Genomic DNA, 18219 nt, shown 5'->3' with positions numbered 1-18219 from the left:
CATACCTGCACAAAAGTATTATCTTTCATATGTCAATGCTCACTTCTCTTTGTCTGCATATAAATTTTGTAACCACACAGTCTTCAAGGTCGTACATCCGAATCATTTGCTCTCAATCAGACAAAAAAATTACCTCATCCATGCTCTCAAGTACACACTTTCTAAACATTTTATTAAACCATGTCTTTTGATTAAAAATGTGTCATATGTTCTTTGCTGCATTTTGAAAAATATGGCATAAACATAGGCGATAATATGCATATGGCGATACATGAGACACTGCAGCCGCAATTGCATGATCACCATCTGTAAGTACAGCTCCAGGGTGCTTCCCATTCATTGCCTGTGTAAATACTCTGAACAACCACTCAAAGGTTTCCTTGGTCTGGTCATACAAAAAAGTCGCCTAATATGCAACTCTGTGAGTGATGGTTCACTCCGACAAATTGTGCAAATGACCATTGTTCAGTATTAATCTTCACTGTCGTATAAAAAAAAGCACATCATTGAAGCATTCACAATCTACTCTTGACTTTGAATATGCCCAAAACATATTCACAGCATAGCCATCTTCATCCAGTTGCATTGCACTAAAAAAACCAGGGTCATTGCTTGAATTTTTCTGTAGGTAATCAACCAAAGAACATATTACTTCATTCTTCATGTTGTTTGACATCTTCCTTCTCAAATGGTTTCTTAGATCCATAGGTGTGAACGGTACATTCTCGCGACCATCATTTATGCACACATACAAATTATATATCTTCCTTGGTGCAATGTCAACACTATCAGCTATTTCAGCATGCACTTTAGTTACTTTACGATGTGACCTTAACATACGAGTCATAAAAGAAGAGGCTAATCCATGGTTATGATCATTGATTAAAGTATGAACTACATATTTTCCATTCAGAAATCTTCTTAACACCATTCTCACTGGATAGCCACACCTTGAATCCGGCTTGCTCCTTGTTGGATTTTCACTTGACTTCTTCCAACCTTGCTTAGAACAAACATATGCCTTTCTCACCACGACACTTTGTGCATTTTTTGCCCAAGAATACCTTCTAACACTGAATCTGAGTTTTAAGGCATAATCATTGTAAAATTTGTATGCAACTTCTTCATTATTAAACTGCATTCTCTCTACGGGAACAGAGTCAAGTGTAATATTATATAGACTTGAGGTGCCTGCACCTTTATCAAGTGCACTGTCATGATCGTCTACATCATTATCGAATTGCATTTCATCTGATGGAATATCATTATCGATTTGCATTTCGTCTGCTAGAATATTCAAGTGTAGAGTGAATTCAATGACTGCACCCTTCTTATCATGTGCATCAATAGTGCACATATTCACTTCTTCAGGTGCGTCAGTACGGATGTCCGTCGCTCCATGACTTTCCAGTGATTGTGACACATTATCTTCACTGGAACCAGTTGATATGCTCAATACTGTCATGAGTAAAACATCAATTTGCTTTAGCCAGTGCATACGTTTACAACAATTCAGCAAAATATATTACAAATCGATAATAACAATCAAAGCAATATCTCAAAAATTGACACTGAAAAATAAATAACATCTTACAAATCAATTTACGAAAATTCAACATAATATATTACAAATTAAGATTAACAAACAAAACAATATCTCAAAATCGATACTAGAAAACACATAATATCTTACAGATCGATATACAACAATTCAACATAATATATTACAAATCGATATTAACAAACAAAACAATATCTCACAAATCAATACTGGAAAACACATAACATCTTACAAATCAATATACGAAAATTCAACAAAATATATTACAAATCAAGATTTTCAACTGAAACAATATCTCATAAATGAATCCAGAAAATACATAATATCTTACAAATCCATATATGGCAATTCATCATAATATATTATAAATCAATATTATCAAACAAAATAATATCTCACAAATTGACACTATAAAACACATAATATATTACAAATCGATATATGGCATTTTAGCATAATATATTATAAATCGATATTAATAAATAAAATAATATCTCACAAATCGATATACGTGTTACTACAACCGCGATTTGCATTACATTGAATATACTGAGTGAATGGACGATATCGGATAGGGTAGAGGCCCTTGTTCACATATGTAACCAAGCATTCTTGGCAACAGGTCCTAGCGTCTTACAAATGTCTTCAAGTTTCCAACTGTTGAAACAATAAAATCTACCTGGAATAACAAAGCGCCTTAATGACACTCACGCCGACATACGTTCTTCAATAATAGCATGATGACATGAAAAGATACTCACCACACTTTAATGACACTTGTTAGAATGTTTGTGCGTCATTGCTTTTTTCTATACTGCCTAACAAAAATGAAGAAGAAGAGAAGACTGTAAAAAGAGATGTCCGACAAATCCCCTATGACGCCCACCAATGATCTAACCAATCGTTCGATTTATAGTTATCTCCACGAGGTAGGAACGAACCCGAAAAAGTTTTTTATATAACACAAGGCAGAAATGAGAAGACAACCATGTGTTGTAATACAAGCTAAAAACAAATGCGGAACACACAAATCTATTTATGGGAAGTGAGAGAACATTTTTGTCCAACGCATATCTATTTTATGAAAGAATATTTTTGTCAAAAACATATCTACCTTTTTTATATATTATTTTATTATAAAGTCATTGTGGGTAACATTGGCATATGAATTATTGCGGGTCCCAAAATATTACCTCGTATACACCAAAACACGCAATTTGTGTTCCCCGGATAACACACAACACTCTCTCTAGCATAGCTCCGAAGGGACATATTAAAAAAAGAGGTTATGTTTATGACGCAAAAAGTCATTATTCATTAGCTTCAATGGAGCACGTGGTGCGGTAAAGGAAAAAACTTAATGTTTGGTGCACGGAAATAATTAAAGACATAAGTAATGACGGAAGAACAAGATCCTTGGATTCTGGTTTTAAAAGTGTACTAGGTGAAAAAAGATGGAGAAGGTTTCCCTGTTTTTTTTTTTTTCAAAGCCATCTGCCGTATTGGGGCTGCCGTTGCTTTATCACCATTTTTTTAAAGGAAAGCTGGGGTTAGGCAGACCCCCACCAGTTATAGAAAGATATCATTGGGATTTGAACTTGCAACGTTCCAAACACAAGGTAACATGCACCAACTCATCTTACCAGACAAGCGGAGACCCGGTTGGTTGCATTATCACCATTGGGGCATGTAATAGTCGTTGTGTCCTCAACTTGGAGTTTTACCTCCTAAGAAGGCGAGCTCAGTAAGTGATCAGGTTCTGGATGAGGGTTTTCCTTTATCAAAAAGAAAAGAAAAAAAACTATGATTAGGAGGAGCTTACCATGGTAAGGTTGCAATAGAAAATGCTATAATTGCTATAAAAAACAATGTTGTCAGTATCTGTTTCGGCCCTTAATTGTCAGTAGCTGTATCGGCCGATACTGATGCTCAACTGAATTGTTATGTATCGGTCAAAAAAATAATAAAAAATTATAATGTGTCAATGATAACATGACATATGTTAAAATTATTAAAATAAATTTAAAATAATATTTAAAAAGTATTTTTTTTACAATTATTGAAAAATAGCCGATTCAGGTCCTCAGCGTATCAAAATTCTGCCGATACGACTATTGACAACATTGATAAAAACTACATGTCGATTTGATTTGGTTGGATTTTTTTATTAGGGTTTTTATTTCATTTAGGGCTTTCATTTGATTTGAGGTTCTTAATTTAGGGTTTGAAATTTTTCAATTTGGTATGGTGTTTTCTCTAGGGTTTTGATTTGGGATTCATAAGCAATATAGTGTAATCTCATTAAAAGATTAATCCCTTGGTTAAATCTTATGCTAATTGGTTCTGGCTCACAATAGCTGAGCAATGGATGGACCTGGGCCTGGGCCTGGGCCTGGTTTGGAAGTTTACAAACCAGACCTTAATCAGTGTAATCTAAGAGCTCACTAAGATTTGAGAAATTGTACACGAAAATCATCAAAATAATCAATGCTTTATCTAACTAAGGAGATCTGTTTCTAATAATAAACCTGGTTTTGTTTAACCAGGTCCGATTAGGTCTAGACCCAAACCAAATATGAAATTGTTAGCCAAAACATTTCTTTCATTGGCTAAACCAACCAAGTTGTTTCAGATTCAGTAAGAAATCCAACTCAAATCCTCACCGTTGACATCCTTGCCCATTATGTTTAACTTTTTAAGGGTGCATATTATGACAGTAAAACATCAAAGGTAGACATTATAAGGGTAAACATGACTTTAAATTCAAAATAAAGCTAATAGAAAACAAATCGTCCATTTTGGATTGGTTTTCCAAATTCATCCTTACCTAATCATCTTTACCCTAAAATGTCCTTCTGTGATTGGTAAAACTGTTATTTAATTGACCCTTGATTTTCGCCAATGATATTGACGCCAGCATAGCGACAAAAGTTAAAAACTGCAAAATCTCTCGTCTGGCAAAAAAATCGGGGGATTTTGAAAATTTTCATAAATCTTACATTTTTTTGAGCAAAATCTCGAGAATAAAAAATAAATTAAAAAATATGAAAAAATAATTTTTATAAGAAAATATAAATAAAACACATTTAAAAATAAAAATCTCGAGGGTTTTCACGATAATTATCTTTTACAAATATAAATATCGCGATATTTGTCATTGGTTTGAAAATCTTGCAAGAAATTGCGGTTTTAAAGTTTTAAGCAATTTCTCATGATATATCTTCGAGATTTTTTATAAATCTCGCGATATTTGTCACAGAGGAAGCCTGTTAATCCTAGCGGCTATTATGTTCAAGTCAAATATAAGGGAAGGACAAATTTGAGAATAAGGATAAAGCAGGAATGGATTTGAGATTAGACTATAAGGCAGGGATGATTTTCACCCTCCAATCCATATTGGGGACAGGGCTGTCAGTTGTGGGGCCCAAGGCCTGATGGAGGGGAATCAGGTGATTAATGCACAAATTTTGTGTTACGTGATTGCACCCGATCCAGATTCAATGTAAGATTCTCCGCATTTATTGTAGTAGAGTTCCATCCAATGTTGTCAGTATTGGTGCTTGTCTGCCCTCAAAAAGTATCGTATCACCAAAAAATCGATACGGTACTGACCTGAATCAGCTATTTTTAATAAAATATAAAAGTAGCTTTAAATTAATTTTTAATATCATTTTAATGATTTTAACATCTATCACGTTTTGATTGACATTTTTTTAATTATTTTTTGACAAATTTAGAACCATACACTTGAGTATGAGTATTGGCCGATACACCTAAATCATTGGCCAAACGATACAGGTCCGATTTGGATATATACTGACAACATTGGTTCCAACTCCAAGCTTAGCTCGATATGGCTAGCTCTTCTTTCTGAGTGTGAATAATATGTATCAATTAGTCCAAAAGGGCGCCACATACCTAGCTAAGTAGGTTGGCTTAAGGCACTTAAAGCTAAAGACATTAAGAGTTGGATACTTGGAATGCATATAATTATCCGTTGCTACAAAGCAATAGAGGCAGGCTTCCATGCAGGTAGGGGGCACGCTGTCGATGGGTTTTAACTGTCTCGGAGTAGGCCATATGGCAATATGTCATTCTCTTCTAAAGCCCCACCACCTGAATTGGTGTTTCCTCTGGTTAAGTACCAATAAAAGAACAAAAACCATTGGCTGGTCTCTGACTAATGAAATTAAGGCTCTAGTTGATCAGAGCTTCGAATTTGGACGTGCATTGCAGTTAAGGCTGGTAAAAGAGCTGAACGAACCGAATCGAGGGTGTTCAAGCTTGTCTTGTTTCTTGTGTTAAACCAACCCGAGCCCCAAGTAAACAAGCTGAGAAATGAGCCAAAACAAATAAAATAATAATAATAAATTTTAGAGTTGACGATAATATAATTTAGACCCTAAGCCTATTGAAACAAGCTCAAATTGGCTCATTTTACAAAATAAATAATTGTTTCATGCTGTAAGCAATAGGAATTAAACTCTTGCATGCAAATCACTTCAACCATCTACATTCTATGATAACAATATATATGTAAAATATTAATTAATGACCAATAGGGGCTCTGCTTGTCTGGTAGGAGCAGCTAGTGCATGTCATCTTGTGTTGTTGGGATACTGTAGGTTCAAAACCCAATGATATAGCTGTATATATAACTGGTAAGGGTCTGTTTAACCCCAGCTTGCCTTTCAAAAATAAAATAAAATAATTAATGAGCCTATATGAGCCAGGCTGAGCCGAATATTGATTGTTCGTGTCTGGCTTGTGAGCCTGTCTCATGAGTTTGAACAAGCTTTTTACGAGCCAAACAGAGCCGAGCCATGAGCAACTCATCCATTTCCCAACAGCTTCTTCAACACCTTCTGGTATTTGGAAGCAATAAATTGCATATTCTCTAAAACGCTTTTGGTGTTTGGGAGTAGTCATTGGATGGACTTAGAAATCCACAATACCATATACTTCATCACCCTCCTACTACGCAAGCCAACACGTAGCATAAGCCCCGGGGGCAGGGGGTCCTAGCCTCGCAGTTTTACGCTGTTGGCACGATGATCGTAGGTATGGCAGGCTGAGCAAGCACGGCCAGGTCTTCATGCCGGGTGTGGTTTCTTCGAGTTATAAAAAAAAAAAAATCACAAAATGATGCTTTTGGCAACTTCAATTCTCAACACCAGATTTTGCAAAACCAAATTTTAACAATACACAGAAAGAATGTTCTCATACCAATGTAAGGCTCCCAAATAGAGGCTAATAAATTTTTTGCATATACTTGAGTAAGGGCTTTTGGAATTTTTTAACTAAATATAAAATTAGTCATAACGACCATCGTTTTTACCTGAACCTATGCTTAGCATTTGCTGACACCTAGACTTTAGGCTTCATCCACCATTGTACTATTGTTGCTCTTGAATTATCAAGCTCATTAGGATGGAATTTCTCTTCAATCTTTATCTGATACGGGGGGGGGGACTCGGCTCGTAAGGGTTTTGTTATTGTTCAAGAGCAAGCGAGTACTTGGCTTAGTACCATGTAAAGGTATTCGATCAAATGTGTAGATGTTGGGCATTCGCCCTCCCCCCAAGAGCATTCAACCATCAGGGCTGAACACCTATGCCATCCATATAGTGCCACGTAGCGGTGACTTGTTATCTGTGTATATGAAAATTATGTCCATGTATACATGATGTTGTGTTCGAACAAATCATTATTATGTTCAACATTATAATAATTTTTCTTTCTTGACGATTTTCTTTCAAACAGAACTCTCCCTTCAACTAGTATTTGTGGTGGCAAAATTTACTGATTCATTCAACGATATTTAGTAAGAGATGTTAACAGAAAACACAAAGTGCAGGGTGATGGAGGGATACATGTCCGCGTTTTGGGTGGAGTCATATCACTGGATCTTCCTCCAAATTAAAGCCGTTGCGAATCCCAGCTTCTCCTCATTAATATCTAACATATACGACAATATAAAAGAAAAACTACGATTGTACAAGCAGTACAAGGTCTTAAGATACAACCTTTAAAGCCCAAACTAATGTGTTTGACTTCAAGTTCTTGCTAGTAAATGATGACTAAGTTAGTGTAAGTGGTATACATGCGGAAGAAGTGCACGCGTCAAGTGTCATACCTTGCAAACGATGGTGGTTGTTTTCAGTATTCTATGGCCTCCCTCTTTGATAAGTAATGCAAGGATGGCTTAAGTGCCGGTCTATGTAACACAGGCTACTCACATAACTTCTGAGTGGGGCCTGCAGTCTGTTGCTGTCGCGGAGCTATGGAATGCTGTCACGTGATTCGTTTGTGTGACATAGGCAGGATCTAGTTACTCTTTCTAATGCATGCGATGATGAGTTGTGGAGCCTGATTCAGAGTTTGTGCCCACACAGGAAGGGGGTTTAGGGGTTCCCCGATATGCGGGGGGTCGGGGGCGCCTTTAGAGGGGGGGCAGCGCCTCCCGAAAGATTTTTTTTTTGGAGGCTTATGTTTGAGACTCGGTTGCTTATGGATCAGACCCGATTTGTTTAGGTTTAGGGTTGTCGCCCTTGCCTTGTATAAATACTTTCTTTTCTTTCTCTCTTGTAACAATCAGAAAAAAATAATAAGATTTCTTTTTTGGGCGGCCGTGGTTTTTTATTCTCTCGCTAGCTTGAGGAAAGGTTTTTTCACGTAAATATGTGTGTTCATTTTCTTTGTGATTTGATTGTTCTTGTTTCTTTGTTTTCTTGCATGAGCGTTTTCTAACATATGAAGGGTTGAAAAACTAGATAAACCGTTTGTGACTCGCTATTAAAGTTGCCGACACATTGACTTGTGACCATGATTACAACATTTTTAGTAAAAAAGGACCTTCAAATAATTAACATCGTCCTAAAGGGGCTTGGCCCTAGTGGGATGGAACCTAGGCCGTTAGGCAGGTGGAGGTGGTTTAGGTTCAAATTCCATGAGTGTTACCATTTGCACAAGCCGAAGCCTGGTGACTCCCTGTGGAGAAAGAGTAAACCCACAGAGTTTTAAGCTATCAAGGCAACGAGTCAGGCAAAGCCAACATGGCTAGGTCTCTGTCCCTGCGATGGTTTCTCCGTGTAAAAATAAAAGAAAATAATTAACTTTTTTGCTTTGTAACTTGTATAAGAGCAAAGGATTGGACTGGAGTTTACAATGACAGAAATACACCTCTCATGTGTATGAGCAAGAGTAGCAGAGAAAATGTACCAATAAAGGTTAAAATTTCCGGGTCTTTGGGAAATTAATCTTAAAACAAACACAACTGAACCTTCATAATGCATGTATTGAACTATATGCACGTATTTTTTGTTTTTTTTATGAACAGGTGCATGGCCATAGAACGTGGAGCTGTAATTCACAACAAATTCTGATAAATCTAGAAGAAATTCTGATAAAGTACTAGTAGACACATCACAACAAATTCTGATAAGCGAGGAGGAGAGAGAGAGAACGATGATAGGAGGCAAACATCAGGAAGCTTGGCGTCATTTAGTCTGCACCAGGAAATCGCAAATTTTACAACTAGCTGAAGCAAAAAACAGAAACGAGGACAGATAGCCGATCGCAAGGCCAGACTGTAGTAATACTCGTGGGAAAAGAAGATACAAGCGCAGGAGTAACTCTAGCACCCCTGCAACTGCGGGTCGTTCCCCAGCAGATCGAATCCTGCCTCTATCGGAGGTGTCATCGTGGGGAATCCATTGGCGCCAAACGCGTGATGTCAACAATGGCTACCTTTTCAATCTCCACCGACGATTGGAGAGTCTGGCAAACATCCATTCAGACCGCGAAAATCAAGTGACGTTCGATCAGGATATTTTCCTGAAATTATCTCGAAGCCTTGAAGACTCTCTAGATGCTGGTTCCATCGATTGAATGTGTGTCCAATCTTTTCTACGTGGGGTTCCCTAGCAAGTTCATCTGGAATGCGATGTCAAGGCATCGGTAACATTTCCCTTCTTCTACATGCATTGCTCCGAGTGCTTCAAGCATGGTCATACGAGCAAGCACATGAGTCGTAATCACCAAGCAACCCCACATTTGGAATATCTCAGTATCCAAATCTTGACAAGAAAATCTATGCAATGTTAAAGGCTTTGCGAAGCTTTGTGTGACTGAGGAATACATCATCTAACAAATAAATCAAGGAGGATTAAGAAACCTCCCCTCTCATTAAACGACGTGTTTTTTGACAATCTTTCGGCACTTTTTCTCGACTGTTGGAAGAAAGGGTCTCTCCTCGCCAATGATGTTGTGATGTTCATCAAACGTATTAATTCCTCGTGAAGTATATATTGTTAATCGGATCTGTGCAAGCATCAAACCTCCGTTCTTCTCATCTGAGAAAGAAGAGACGGATCCTGGCTGCACGAAGGTCGAATTTAGACGTGATAAATCCTTGAAGGCACTTCTTCTTAAGGTGCAAAGCTCGAAAGGTAAGCCTGGAGATTGGTAGTGTGGTTTCTGCTCCACCATGAATATTAGATTGTCGATTCTGATGAACAATCCGAACCTCATACTCTGTCGTTCGTTGAGAGAGATAAGAAGAATCCAGAAACTGGGAGAACCAGGCCAACAGTCTGAACGTGTTCAACCTGCCTTAAAGAGGATTTCTTTTAATTCTCTGTCAATCATCAACAATGGCGGCAATGTTCCTGTGCAGTCGTTCAAAGTGGGCTTCCTCTTTGGAATTGGACCTCGCCTAACCGGCTTGCATCAACTAGTCCAGTGTCTATTGCTGTCCAGCAAGAGGTATGTACTCGTTCTCTACTTGTGGTCGATGAAGAACGACGCTTCTCGCCAGATTCTGTCCGGCCATGGCCTTGCCGACGAAGCTCTCCCACCGGTGGAACATCAAAATCCGACTCCCTCCCATTCAATAATGTCATTACTGCCAATCAAGGTACACCTCGTTTTCCAGATATCAATCCCCATTACCAAAACCCAACCACCTAAAACCTATAATTAGATCTTCTACCCTTTGGAAACCCAAATCTCCTTTATTGCCTGCCTGCCTTAACGACTCCCTTCCTTTGCTGGACTCATTAATTACAACCAGCTGTGGTTGGTCTCGCCCCAGCCCATTTGGTATCCCAAACCCGACCCCCCCTTTGCTTTGGACCATTAATCCAGTAGCATCCCCAACCCTCTCCAGATTGACGTCTCCACTACCTGCTCACCAGTGGCTAGACCAAACTCGCCGTAGCCCCCTCAGCCTCATCGTCCCCACTTCCCACGCATGTCCGACCATTCAGCTAGCCTTCTCCAGCGTCTGTCCTCCCCAACTGGACATGTCCTGCTGTAACCTTCGTTGGCCATGTGCGAACCTGTCACAACCCTGTCCATCCATCCACTGCGTGGTTCCCAGCTTAGCATCCCTCATTGTCACTCGAGACCTATGTGGAAGGATATCTATACTTCCTCAAATGATGTTAAAGGGAACTACTCACTCAATCACAAGGACTTCCGTTTTACCTTTGTTTATGGTCCGGGTTGGCAATGGTTTTGGAGAGAATTGATACTTGGCATCAACATAAGCGGAAGTTCAATTTCATGATCTTAAGAATGAATGAGGCTGCTGACCTAAAAGCTAGACATGAACATATAACCTCTTTGGTAGAGGAGTGGCAAAGATCAGATGGAGACAAAGATCACAAATCACTTGGCTAAAGGAAGGTGATCTTAATACGCGCTATTTTCATACCTATGCATCAAAGCGAAGGAGCCACATTTCTTCCTTGAACCCCAATGATAATCTCATTCAAGAATCGAACCTCTTGAACTACTTCACCCGCCAACTTCAAGCCAAATTTCATCTTCTCCTAGGCCATAAATAGAATTGGGCAACTTAAGATTTCGATCACTTGAAGAAGAACAAGTCTTATCTCATCTAATTTTGATTTGGATGAAGTAATGAAGGTTATTTGGTCTATGCCTTTGGGTAAGGCCCTGGGGTTGGACGAATTTCCTATTGGAGTTCTTAGAAGTATTTGGGATGCATGCAAAGAATATATCATCTCCTTATTTCAAGAGTTCCATGCTAATGTTGTCCTTCTTAGAGCGCTTGGGCGATCAATTACAGTTTTCATCTCCAAGGATGGTTTCTGCGGAAACTTTGATAATTGTTGGCCAATATCTCCAAGGACGACTTTCATATTGAATGTTTTGTTCCTACAAGACCTTGGGTACTCTTGATCCTTGCTTTAGTGATATCTCGTCACCTTGTGATGTAATTTTTTCAATTTAAAATGAATATTTTTCTTTTAAACAAAATGGAAATGTTTTTCAAAAATTTTCACATGCAAAACAACCTAATGTGAAATGGGTTTACAAAAGCGCATAAAATGCATGTATAACATAAGGTGCATTGAACTTGCCTACTTTTTTTTAGGTAGAAGTAAAAACAATTTTATTTAAATAGGTTAAATAAAGAGCTTAGGGCGATGAGGTATCGACCCCCAGCGCTACAAGAAGGGTAAGTAGAAAAACTGGCAAAAAAAAGGACGGATCCAACTCAAATCCATCACCGGCCACCTAAGAGCAACCATGTGATAAACATCAGTAAGAATAAGGATCATCACCAATGAGACAGACCTAACCTCGACATCAAAGATCCGGGTATTTCGCTCCTGCCAAACAGCCCACCATGTACTGAAAAACCAACATCTTCACATCCGCACGGCATAGGCAACAAACACTAACTAGGTGAAAGCCCCTCCTAGCCAGGTTATCAAGCATCAAAACTCCCTTCATGATCAGCAACCACGCAAATAACCTTGCTTGCAGAGATGGACCATGCGCCTATACTCATTCTTTCGGGAATGGGTCGACCCCCACCGCTTTGAAGGCATAGCAAAAGCAGGCTATAGAGAACTCCCCCAAACTTGCCTACTATTTAAGATAAATGGCTTGAACCATGAAATGTGAAATGAATAGCTAGCACAATGGGCTATGAATAGCATCAGCCCTCCCTTAAGATCTTGAAAGCCCCAAGGGGTTTGGCGTAGTGGTGGTCAGGGTTCCATTCCCATAGGCATCAGCCCCTTGCATATAAGAAGGGGCAAGTGCATTATGTCTCTTGCTCATGAGGAGGCAAGGTGACTCCCTATGAGCAAGGGGTGCATCATGGGTTCTTAAGATCTTGAAAAGATATAGCACATTACCATGAGAGTGGTTACCCATGTGGTCCACAGGAGTTTGTGTCAAGCCGAAGGCTCAGGATCAAATCCCACTAGTGCATGGTGGCTGCCATTGTTTTATCACATTTGGAGCAGTTCTGACGTCATAAATGTGTCGGTCAAGGTCGATTTATGAGGAATTCCCACCTGGATCATGTGTTTTCAATGTACAAAATGATATTTGGAGCCTAAAAATTTTACAAAGATTTTGGATAGTTGATTTTTTGAACATTATAAAAAACCACCCATATGTCAAAATCGAACTTTTCAAGAGCTGATCCCTGTAAAATCAAGTACATAGATCACATCTCTATGGTCAGAATTTAAAAATAAAATGGAAAAGGTTGAAAACCCATTTAGCACGTTCATTTCACACCTAACCTGTGAGCCAACTACCAATCTCTCTCTCTCTCTCTCTCTCTCTCTCTCCCCATATATATATATATATATATATATATATATATATATATATATATATATATATATATATATATATAGGGAGAGAGAGAGAGAACTGAACATATTAGAGCCCCATTTCGCGTTCTGTCCCGTTCAGCAATATAGGTTTTAAGTGTTTTATGATAGAGCTCAACCATTAGAGGTGTTTATCATGATCGATTTAGTGGAAATTGACCCTTGGATCATGTTTTTTTGATGAAGAAACATGATTTTATGAGCAAAAAAAAATTGGTACCTTCATAGCCATTGATTTTGGATCACCAGAAAAACCTGTATACATGTCAGATTCCGGCGATCCAAAAGCTGGTTCCCACTAAACAAAACCTATAGATCACATGTAGGGTGTTAGATGTGAGAAAAAATACTTAAAACTATGATTTTTGAAGGGTCCTAACCAGACCTAACGAAAAAGGGGCTTAAAGAACGCATTACTCTCTCTCTCTCTCTCTCTCTCTCTCTCTCTATATATATATATATATATATATATATATATATATATATATATATATATATATATATATATATATATATATAAGTGAAGGTAGGTTGATGGGAATTCAGCAGCTTCAACTTTCAAATTTTTGAGCAGACGATGAAATAATGACTTCATCAATGTTTGGGTGATCCACAGTATCATGGGGATGTTTGTTAACTTCCTCTAAGCATACTTCCCACCAAAATGAGAGAACGATTCTCACCGGATCCATTCCCTCACGTCAAGTTGTGAGACAGGGATTGGATCCAATTAAGTGATGAGGGTATCAGATCTAGATTTGTTTTCGATCGGACTTTTCATAAGAAAATCTATGCCGGATCCAATAAAAACTACATAAACCAGGTCCGGTCCTTACACAGTAAAATAATGTTTTTTACATTGAAAATTTATGGATCTTAATTGAAACTAAGGTCGGACCCAGTTGTGATATAAAATTTTATAAACTATTACCAGCCCATTTAATAATTGGAGCTCATGGGTCCAACCCAGATAGTTCAATCGAACACCCTTCTTTGTAAAATTTTATAAAATAATGACCCGATAGGATCCAGTACGGGTCAGAATCGGGTCATACCCGATCCATTGACGCCACTATTTTCATCAGACTTGGAATTGCGGGAAGCACCTTGTGGTTCAAGTCTGGCTAGGTGGACCAAATTTCTCATATATGATAGAGTTATTTTTTTTATAATCATCTCTTTTTTTATAAAGCAAACTCAAAACCATCCTTCATTTATCCCATTTTCCAAAATCATCCTTATGATAGTTTAGACATCAGTTATCACCGGATAGAAGAGTGCATTTATCGTAACACTTTGAAAAATCAGATAAGGTAAGGATGTTTACGGGTCTCACTCATATGGTAAAAGTGATTATGAAAAACCCAATGTACAAGTTAACCTGCTTCAGGTAAATGCCTAATTTAGAGCCTTCTGCACGTATCAATAAGTCTCAATATTTGCCTAACAAGGCATATCAACCTAATCAGCTCTAATAAGTCAAGGGTAGGACTGGTAAACGATCTAAACAAGCCGATCTTGAAGTGTTCATGATGCTTGGCTCATTTTTGTAGCGAGCCAAGCCAAGTTTGAACCCATAATGAGCTTGAGTTAAACAAGCCCAGTTTGAGCTCTTATTTATTAAAAATAAAATACATTATTTTATAGCCAAAAGAAAATAGAATTACAGAATATGCACTGTTTCAATTCTAGAAGTGATAAGATTTTACCACTAAACTTATTTTAGCAAAAACCCAATAGTTTAATCACATGTTCTGTATTATATATGATGTAAAATATTTCTAAAATGTATTTTTTGATAATAAACAAGCTCACACAACTCGAGCAGAGGATAGTATCGATTATTCATATTTAGCTTGCTAAGTTTATTTTTACGAGTTTGAACGAGCTCTTTACCAACCAAACGTATGCGAGACATGAGCAGCTCCTCTGGCTTCCCAGACCTTTTTGAAAGGATAATTCCAACTTTACACAAGAAATTTTTTGATTAGGTACGCCCGTTTCAGTGATCCAATCTTTCAATTAATGCATGCATGCACTGCTTTTAGAACAATCCTGAGGAAGGAAAATTGACACGAAGAAAGACAAGAAAAATGGCGTGCCACTGTGACCTTTACTGAGAATAAATACGCAACTTTTCGTGCAGAGTAGGTTGTTGGAAGTGATAAATATGGGGACATGACCAGAGGACAAAGCTGCCATGGTTCATGTAAATGAACGAACTTTCATGCATATATAATAATTGGGATGCGACTTTACACGAGGAGCGCGGCTTGCAAGACTTTTTGCATTTTCCTTTTAGAGCACGCGGACTCGTCGTGTCTGTGATTCATTCTCATCAATAGGCAAGTTTATGTTTCTGTTACAGTTGGGTACATGTCATCCTTTTAAGGCCCATTCAATTCATTCGATCACATTCATCTGTCTTTCTCTCTCTCTCTCTCTTTTGCTTTGTCTTTTTGGAGACATCTGATAAAATTGGAACGATACAGAGAAGATTAGCATGGCCCCTGCGCAAGGATGACACGCACAAATCGAGAAATGGTCCAAAATTTTCCCTTTGCGCTAGATCTGATCTTGGGGCTGGTTTGTATTAGGCGCAGCAAGAGGTGGAGGTTCATCTGGCGGACATGGTTGCTTACTTCTTGGTGGTTTGTTTGGATGGCACGAAACGATGCTCATTTTCGTCATATTCGAGTTAACATTCAAAACCTGGTGCATAAAATCTTGGTAGATGTTTATGCGATCTTGCGTATGCATCTTAGTGATCTTCCACTCCCTCCTGCTGATGCTACCTATCCTTTGTCGCAATCTGGGCAAGCGGCTCCGGCGTGAGCCCATTTTATCTATCTAATGTTCTTTTCTCTTGTGCTTTCTTTATTTGTTTTGGCTTTTGTTCTTGTTCAGTTCATGGGTTCAACATTTTGTTGATCTTCATGAGTGGTAATGTTGAATTACTTTCAGCTCTCTCTCTTTTGCTTTGGGCTGTCAATGAGTAGGGTACCCGACTCATCAGGGTATTCATGACCCAAACCCAACTAAATAACAAGTTGATAAGTTTGGGTTTTGCCGGGTCATGAAAATGGAATCTCAAACCTAGACCCTCATAATTTCCTAGACTTTTTTTTTTATTAAAAATATTATACAATACTCTGGTTGGGTACCCAGAAAAAGTCAGGTCGGGTCAAGTACCAGGTCAATTTTGTGTTCCAAACCCAGCCTGCATATTGCTCGGGTTGAGTTCGGATTGAACCAAATATTATTTGGGCTGGCATTTTTTACGCCAATCGGATTCAGGTTGGGTCGGGTATGATATAAATCTGAACCGTTGACAGTTTGTGGCCCCTTTCCTGCACATGTATCCGTGAGTACACCTTGTATGAAGTATGAACATTATACTCCAATGTGGAAATGCAACGAAACAGCAATCGATATGATTTCTGCACGATATATAAGAAGAAACAAAACGTATGATTCTTATGAATCAAAAGATTCCCATGAATTAGGACTGCAAAAGGATTGAACATGAGTCTGATCCTGCCTGATCTGAATTCAAATCCGAATTTTGTGCACTTGATCCAAGTGCATCATCATCATGATCCAAGTGCTGAAAAGATATGATGATCTAAGAATGAATCCGGATCTGAATGATAACAAGCTCCTCACATGTAAAAATGCAATCGTATCAGATTTTAATCCAAATCTGAAATAGATCCAAACTAAAATTCTGGTTAAAATCCAGATATGATCTGATTAAGCGAATCCGAATCCAATCTGAATGGACAGTCAGATCTTGCTTGGAGGATCCAAATTCATAAATAGTTGCTGCATCTGGATCGGTATCCAACCATATCTGATCCTGTGCACCCCTACCATGAAAGAGAATAGTTACACGAGTATGGTACTCATGGAAAGCGGATCGGGTAAAACCTTTCATGTAAAACAATCAAAACAGAAATGGTGTGTTCAATGGGGCCCACTAGTCAACAACAACAACAACAACAACTACGCCTTCATCCCAAAACAATTGGGGTCAGCGATATGAACCAAAAAAGAAATTCATTTTGGGTCTTTCACATGAATCCTTTTCCTCCAATCATTTCTATCCAACGCCATGTCCTCGGTGAGGTTCAAAGCATTCATATCCTTTCCTATCATCTCCATCCAAGTCTTCCTAGGCCTACCCCGACCTCTTTTAACTAATATATTTTCCCATTTCTCCAACCTTCTAACTGGAGCATCATTAGGCCTTCGCCGAATATGTCCAAACCACCGTAAACGATTCTCTCGCATCTTATTTTCAATTGGTGCAACACCTACCTTCTTACGTATCTCTTCGTTCCGAATCTTATCTTTTATTGTATTTCCACACATCCATCTAAGCATCCGCATCTCAGCTACACTCATTTTTTGAATATGATGTCTCTTGGCAGCCCAACATTCCGTACCATATAGTAAAGCGGGTCTAATAGTCGTCCTATAAAACTTTCCCTTCAACCGCAATGGCATTCTACGATCGCACAGCACTCCAGTAGCACTTTTCCATTTCATCCACCCAACCTTTATCCTATGATTTACATCTCCATCAATTTCTCCATACTTTTGAATGATGGATCCCAAATATTTGAAATAATCATTCACCGGTATATCTTGCTCACCAAGCTACACTACACTCCCATCACTACTTCGTTGCTTACTAAACCGACATTCCATATATTCAGTCTTACTCTTACTCAACTTAAAACCTCTAGCTTCCAATGTCTGTCTCCATAATTCTAACTTAGCATTAACCCCAGTTCTAGACTCATCAATCAAAACAATATCATCAGCAAACAACATACACCACGGTACATTTTCTTGGATTGATCTCGTAAGCTCATCCATCACTATCGCAAATAGGAAAGGGCTTAAAGCAGATCCTTGATGTAACCCAACCGTTATCGGAAAATTGGTTGTCACCCCTCCACAAGTGCGGACATTGGTTACTACTCC

General features: G+C 38.4%; 1 non-coding gene across 1 annotated transcript; it reads left to right on the top strand.

The window, feature by feature from the left end:
* The first annotated feature begins 15680 nt into the window (after positions 1–15680).
* LOC149814552 (U6 spliceosomal RNA) lies at positions 15681–15783 on the top strand. Its single transcript, XR_016428192.1, has one exon. It is a non-coding gene; the product is annotated as a U6 spliceosomal RNA (small nuclear RNA).
* The last annotated feature ends 2436 nt before the right edge of the window (positions 15784–18219 follow it).

The sequence above is a fragment of the Nuphar pumila genome, chromosome 15 (assembly GCF_984573655.1).
Source record: "Nuphar pumila chromosome 15, dmNupPumi1.hap1.1, whole genome shotgun sequence".
NCBI lineage: Eukaryota > Viridiplantae > Streptophyta > Magnoliopsida > Nymphaeales > Nymphaeaceae > Nuphar > Nuphar pumila.
Note: the sequence above shows the minus strand (reverse complement) of the source record. Positions and strands in the feature narration are given on the sequence as shown.